The sequence below is a fragment of the Cervus canadensis genome, chromosome 3, assembly GCF_019320065.1.
Source record: "Cervus canadensis isolate Bull #8, Minnesota chromosome 3, ASM1932006v1, whole genome shotgun sequence".
NCBI lineage: Eukaryota > Metazoa > Chordata > Mammalia > Artiodactyla > Cervidae > Cervus > Cervus canadensis.
Window position 1 is genome coordinate 19,953,989 of NC_057388.1, and position 7,645 is coordinate 19,961,633.

At 33.0% G+C, this 7,645-nt stretch overlaps 1 non-coding gene across 1 annotated transcript; it reads left to right on the plus strand.

Moving 5' to 3' along the window:
- The first annotated feature begins 6,622 nt into the window (after positions 1–6,622).
- TRNAC-ACA lies at positions 6,623–6,695 on the plus strand. The gene has a single exon. It is a non-coding gene; the product is annotated as a tRNA-Cys (tRNA).
- Positions 6,696–7,645: the final 950 nt, after the last annotated feature.

The window sequence follows — 7,645 nt, forward strand, 5'->3', positions numbered from 1 at the left end:
CTGTTTCCAGAGTTCCACGCATATTATCACACAGAATATATAGTGGGTGGATTGAAAGCTGGCATACAATACTCTAATAACTTGATTATTTGCCTTCTACATACAAAGTCAAAAAGTAGTAACAAAAAGATTTTTTTCAACTAAGGTAATTACAATGGCGTAAGCACAGTGCACAGACATGAATAGCATTCCACGATAGGTAATGCCCAACTAGGATATCTAAGAGATGGGACATTCAGATTATTTAACAAATGACTAGAAGCCTAATCGTAACAGTAATATATATATATATGATATATAAAATAATATGATACATAATGGTAATAACATATTAAATATAATGTATCTAATTGTATGTAATATGTAGCAGTAATGCATATATATGGGGCTTCCCAGGTGGCACTAGTGGTAAAGAACCTGTCTGAAAATGCAGGAGACATAAGAGACACGGGTTCAATCCCTGGGTTGGGAAGATCCCCTGGAGGATGGCATGATAACCCATTCCAGTATTCTTGCCTGGAGAATCCCATGGACAGAGGAGCCTGGTGGGCTATATAGTCCCTAGGGTCATACAGAGTCCGACACAACTGAAGCAGCTTAGCATGAAGACACACACAATACATATCTATAGAGAGAGATCTATATCTTTGTTCCCACTACATGTTCTAATGATAGATTAAAACTGTATATAATTGATGTGTCTGTGAAGTCACTCAGTCATGTCCAACTCTTTGTGACCCCATGGACTGTAACCCACCAGGCTCCTCTGTCCATGGGATTTTCCAGGCAAGAATACTGAAGTGGGTTGCCATTTCCTTCTCCAGGGGATTTTCCCAACCCAGGGGTCATAATTAATGATAAAACCCTTTTAAAGGACATGAAGAGTTTCTAATAATGAGCAATAGTATATATTGGAAAGCTCAATATTAATGAAACTGTGAATTTTCTATAATTTGACCTAAAATTTCCTTTCCACCCTGAATAATCTCATATTCTTCCTTCCTAAATATGATGCCTGTTGTAAAAAGAGTGAGTAGGCAAATTTCTGTTTAAAATAAGTCTGATTAGCTTTAAAGCAGTATCTTGTCAAAATAATTTTTTTTTAAGTGTGGTTGTATACTCAGTGTGGCTTCTTCTGGCTCTATCTACATAGAAAAGCACAAATGATACGAAATTTGATTTAATATTTTTAGTCATATTGTAGGAGACCTCCTGTATTCTGATTTTCCATATTATGAAGATTGAGAAATTTTCTGTGAGTTAAGGGAGAAAAATGGTGTTGAGAATAATTGAAATCTGGTAAAAAAAAAAAAACATACTGGGATTATTAGACTTTCAGTTGAAAAAATAAAATTATACAATTTTCCATGTGATTCACTTGTCTTCATTCTACACTGTTTCTAAAGCACAGGTTGCCTTGATATTCTGTGTCCAATATTTTTAGGCAAGCATCACAAAATCCAGCACATTTTTTGGAAGGTGTAGTGAAAGCAAGAAAAGTATGGTACTTAACCAAAAGGCAGAAACTAAGCAAGCCACAGAGCAGATGAATGCTTAATGTTAATGAAGGCCTGATATATGCATCCAGACACTTCTGTTTATATTAATTGATAAAGCTAATTAAAAGCAGATATAATATGATAATGAATTTCAAAAAAGAACACGGTGTATATTTCTCTTTGTAACATTGCCCAGAAACTACTAACTTGGAAACATTATTTTTTATTTGTGTTTTTAAAAATGAATACTGTTTCTGATAGACATTCAAGCATCTTTGAGAAAAGACAGAGGTTATTTCTTCATATGCAAACCTAAAGGGAATTTGGAATAACTTTCTTGCTCTTTAGGAAGATGTTCCTTAGGGAACACCTATTTTATAGAGGAAATGTGTTGATTTCGGTAATCACAGATGTTTATTCTAGTCTATTTATATAAGACTCTACATTTTTTATAATGTACAAATAAATTTCATAAAATTTGGTGCTCATGAGAGTGTGTGATGCTGATAATCTTAAGTACAATTTGGGAAACTGCATATGGCTCTGCTCCAGGTTTGTTCCCAAATCTCTACTCACACAGACCTTTGTAGCAAATCTATAACACCCCTGCTATTCAATTACTTGACATCTGGGTGCAAAGACTGCTCATGTTACTAAATTATTTAGTATATTTAGAAAGCAAGTATCTAATCAAGGAGTGATTGAGATTGCAGTGCTTAAAACCTATTACAAAGTTGTTCGCCTTTTTTAAAGAGAAAAAAATGTGCCATTGGCAAGGCATGGTTACATTCTAAGGTTGATCTATATCACATCTGCATATTCTAGGCTCTAAAAAATATTAGCTAAAGTTGTATATGTCCATTTTCAACCTTGGAATTTCTTAAGCAGCTAACACATAGTTTTACAGAAATTTTGAAATCAAAACACTGATGTATATGAATGTGTGTATAATCACATATGTAATATATGTAATAAACACATACACATCAAACCCATTTTTTTTAATATAGTTGACGTGCAATATTATGTTGAAAGTGAAAAGTGAAAGTCTGTTGCTAAGTTGTGTCTTTGTGACCCGTAGCTGTACAGTCTGGTGACTGTAGCTCACCGGACTCCTCTATTCACGGGATTTCCCAGTTAAGAATACTGCAGTGGGTTGCCATTTCCTTTTCCAGGAAATCCTGGAGAATACTGGAGTGGGTTACCATTTCATTCTTCACGGTATCTTCCTGACCCAGGCATCGAATCCTGGTCTCCTGCTTAACAGGCAAGTCTTTAACAATGAGCCACAGAGAAGCCAAATAATATCAGTCACATGTATTTTCTTAAAAGGGTACTGGCTTAGGAGAAGATAGAGAAAAACTAGTGTTTATGGAGCACGCATTTAGCAAGGCTCAAGGCTATCATTATTTACCTAAGCTTTGTCTGATCATAAGCTAAATCAGATAAAGCTATCTTTAAAAAAGGCATATGTTTAAATACAAAAGTGTAATCCTTACCTCAGACTTACTGAATCGACTCTAGGAGTGGGAACCTAGAAATATGTAATTTATCCATTTATGGCAGTGAATTTTGAATCAGGAAGTTGGAGGAAAAATTGAAAAGATTTTGTTTAAATTTCTATTTCTCATATAGATATGGTATCACTTTATAAAGTAAAACTCAAGTATACCAGTAAACTTGGCTAATACTAATTGATAAGGTGAGATCTAGGATAGGAAATAAAACTGTGTAATTCAAAAGCCCACATTTCCTACTCTTACTGCACTTGAAAAAGAAAATCCACCCTTTTCCCTGAAAATCCCGTCTCTATTAATGTATACTTTACATACAATAAAATTTATACTTTGAAATGGTTTTATTATATTCACAGAATTGTGCAACCATCATCATCACATTTTGGATCTTTTTCATCACTCTGAAAAGAAACCTCTGCCCTTGAACAATTATTCCCCATTTCCTCCTCCTCCTTAGCTTCGGCAATTACTATTCTGCCTTATAGATTTGCCTATTATAAATATTTTACATAAATGAAATCACACAATGTGGCCTTTCGTTTTTGGCTCCTTATAATTATCATAATGTTTTCAAAGCTGTAGCACATGTCAGTATTTCATTGCTTTTTTTTTAAAAAAATTATTTTACATTGGAGCATAGTTATGATGAAATAATTTTCCATTTTATAGATATATCACATTCTGCTGAATCATTACTCAGTTGATGAGATTTCGGGTTATTTCCACTTTTGGCTATCATGAATAATATTACCATGAATATTTGTGTAGAAGTTTATGTGGAGGGATATAAATTCAATTCTCTTCAATTCTGTAGGGCTAGAAATGTGGGATAATATAGCTGTATATATGAAGAAGTCCCCAAAATTTTCTAAAGTGTCTGCATCATTTTACAATCCCACCAGCAATAAATGAGGGTTCTAACTTCTTCTCATATCTGTCAACTCTTGACAGTGTTTCTTTTTCTCTGTTCATTGGTGCCAATGGTATTCTATTGTGGTTTTGATTTGCAACTTGTTAAATAGTTTTACTGAGGCATACTTGAGATGCAGAATAAAAAACTATACACATGTTTAATGCAGTTTGATGAGTTTAGACATATGTATATACCTGTGATATTATCAACCATAACCAAGGAAACAAACATATTGATCACTACCAAAAGTTTCCATGTGTGCTTTTGTGTGTCAGTGTGTGTGTGTGAGTGTGTGTGTGTGTGTGTGTGTGTGTGGTAAGAATGCTTTACACGAGACTTAACTTCATAGCAAATTTTTTAGATTTGAGATTTGTTAGTGAATAGTGATACCAGCATTGTTTCTTATGTGTATTGCCTATTCGTATATCTGCTTTGGAGAAATATCTATTTAAATTCTTTGCCCATTTTAAAATTTGGTTATTTATATGCTATTATTGTTTTAAGTATTCTTTATATATTCTTTTCAAGTCCCATACCAGATGTATGAATTGCAAATAATATTTTCTCCCACTCTATAGTCTTTTAATTTTATTGATAATATCCTTCAGAGCACAAGTTGTTCTCTCTCTCTCTCTCTTTTTTTTTTTTTATAAAGATCAGCTCTCTTTTTTTTTAATCGTAAGCTTTTGTTTTCCTTTCTAAGAACCATTGCCTAAGTTCAGGTCATTCATAATGATTTACTTCAATATTTTCTTCTAAGAGTTTTGTAGCTTTAACTCATGTTAAATCATGTTAAACCATCAATTTTGAGTTAATTTCTCTTCATGGTGTGAGGCAGAGTCCAACTTCATTCACGTGTCTGTGAATGTCCAGTTGTTCTAGAACTGTTTATTCAAAAGACTGTAACTTTCCCCATTAAATTACTTGGACATCTTTGCCAAAAATCATGTGTGACCATAAATGTAAGTTTAGTTTTGAACTTTCAACTCTATTCCGTTGATTTATATGTATATTTTGTGGTGGTACCATTCTGTCCTGGTTACTGTAGCTTTGTAGTTAGTTTTAAAAATGGGAATTATGAATTTTCTAACTTGGTTCTTCTGGTTCAGTACCATTTGGCTATCTCAGCTGCCTTGCACTTCTGTATAAATCTATAATCATCTTGTTAATCTCTACAAAATAAGTACATAGACTCTTAATGGAGATTGTGTTGAATCTATAGATTAATTTGGGTAGTATTGCCTATGCAGCAATATTCAGTCATTCAATCAGTTGACTTGTTGCACACCACCCACTTCATTTTGTTTTTCCTCTCTTGACTTTGACACAGTGTTTCTATCTTTTGTTTCACCCAAGGATATTTGGTTTTAAATTGTATGATATACAATTCATAATGTATTACAGGGTCTTTGCAAAAGGTGTAAAACACTTTTTGACAAAGTGCCCTTATAGTACAACAATAGTGTCTATATACGGTATAGCAAAAACACAACACAGAAAAAAATTCTGTGCATAAAACAGGAGAAATAAAAGGATGATATAATTTTAAATTCACAGGAGGAACATTTACACTTGTGAGAAATATACCTTGTTTTCTATAATTTCTAGGTTATTAAAAATAAAATATTTACATTTAAAGTTAAAACCATAACTTATAATAAATATATTTTAAAATATCTACCATTCTTATGTACCAAACACAAACCTCATTTAAAAAAAAAAAATTAGGCTGTGAGTGATGAAATGTACCCAAATTATGAAATTATAATATACAAATATGATATTTGAATGCAATTATAAAGATTCTGCTCATTTCATTGTGCAAATTAATAGTAAAGTGAACAAGGATTAAGAAACAAATTTATGCTTTTGTTCCATTCCTCAGCAAATCATTTTGTATCTTTAATTTTAAGTTATTATACATGTGAAATGAGACTAGTAATATTTCACAGCCTAATTATATATGCTGTAGAAATGTAGGATTGACTTAACATTCAAAATTAATAAATGTAATTATCCACATTAACTAAATAAAGGAGAAAGTATTCCATAACATCTTAGTAGGTACAGAATAAAAGCATTTTATTAAAGCCAGTATCCTTTATGCAAAGCCTCATATTAAATTAGAAATAGTGAGAACTTTGATCTAAGAAATGATTTTTTAAAACTATATCATTAACGTAATTAATAGAGAATAATTAAAATATTTGAGATTAAGCAACAGACAACAACATCTACTCTTGTTACTTACGTGTAAAATCTATCCAGTGCAATAAGGCAAGCGGAAAGAGACCGCTGCTGCTTCTAAGTTGCTTCAGTTGTGTCCAACTCTGTGCGGCCCCACAGATGGCAGCCCACCAGGCTCCCCCGTCCCTGGGATTCTCCAGGCAAGAACACTGGAGTGGGTTGCCATTGCCTTCTCCAATGCATGGAAGTGAAAAGTGAAAGTGAAGTCGCTCAGTCGTGTCCGATTCTTTGCGACCCCATGGACTACAGCCTACCAGGCTCCTCTGTCCATGGGATTTTCCAGGCAAAAGTACTGGAGTGGGGTGCCATTGCCTTCTCCAGAAAAGAGACTAATGGTAAAATAATTGAAAATGAATAAATGAGGCTTTCTTCATTTGATATGATATTATTATGCTCATATGAAATCCAGAGAATACCAACAGGTGAAGTAGGTGAGTGTGTTTTCTTTCCTGGTGGCTCAGATGGTAAAGCGTCTGCCTACAATGCGGAAGACCCAGGTTCAATCCCTGGGTCGGGAAGATCTCCTGGAGAGGGAAATGGCAACCCACTCCAGTACTCTTGCCTGGAAAATCCTGTGGACGGAGAAGACTGGTAGTCCATGGGGTCGCAAAGAGTCCCACACGACTGAGCGACTTCACTTACTTACCTTACTTGTTGGTTGGAAGTTCAGCAATAGAAAGGTCAATGGCATTTCTACTTACAAGGAACAGAAAATTGCATTTAAGAAAGATCACGTTTGAAATAATTTACAAATATATATGAAAAATAAATTATATGTAAGCTCATATGGATAAAAATATAAAATATTGAAATTAAAGAAGAGTGATATAAAACAGGATATACTATATAGATTTGAAAATTCAATATTATCTTAAAATATTTTTTGAACATCAGTGAACTTACAATATATATGAGAATTAAAATCACTATTACCATCAAAATGCTTTTGAACAAAACAAAGTGAGAAGTCTTTCTTCTATCTGATACGAAGACTTGATTTGTACAATCATTGACAGTATAAAATTATAAAAAGAAATAAGTTATAGACAAACAAAAGAATCTAGAAACAGATCCCAGATACAACTATCTTTGCTTTTTGACAAAGGGAATATTGCAGATTAGTGAGAAAAGGTTGGTATTTTCAATAAATATTAATCAGTAATTTGGATATTCACATGGAAAATATGAAATATGATCTCTTCTTTGTAACACAGAAAATATAGTTATAGTGAGGTTAACAATAGTGTAAAAGAAAGAATTGTATACCTTCTAGAAAATTATACAAGAGAAAGTGTCTATGACCTTGGAAAAATTTTTCTGAAACATAACACTAAAAACACTAATCTAAAGGTCAAAATTATACATCCCTTTTCTTTAAAATCAAAAATTTCTGTTCACAAAAGACACCATTAAAATAATGGAAAGGCAAATAGCAAGCAAAGACATTTCCAAAATATACAGCCAACAAA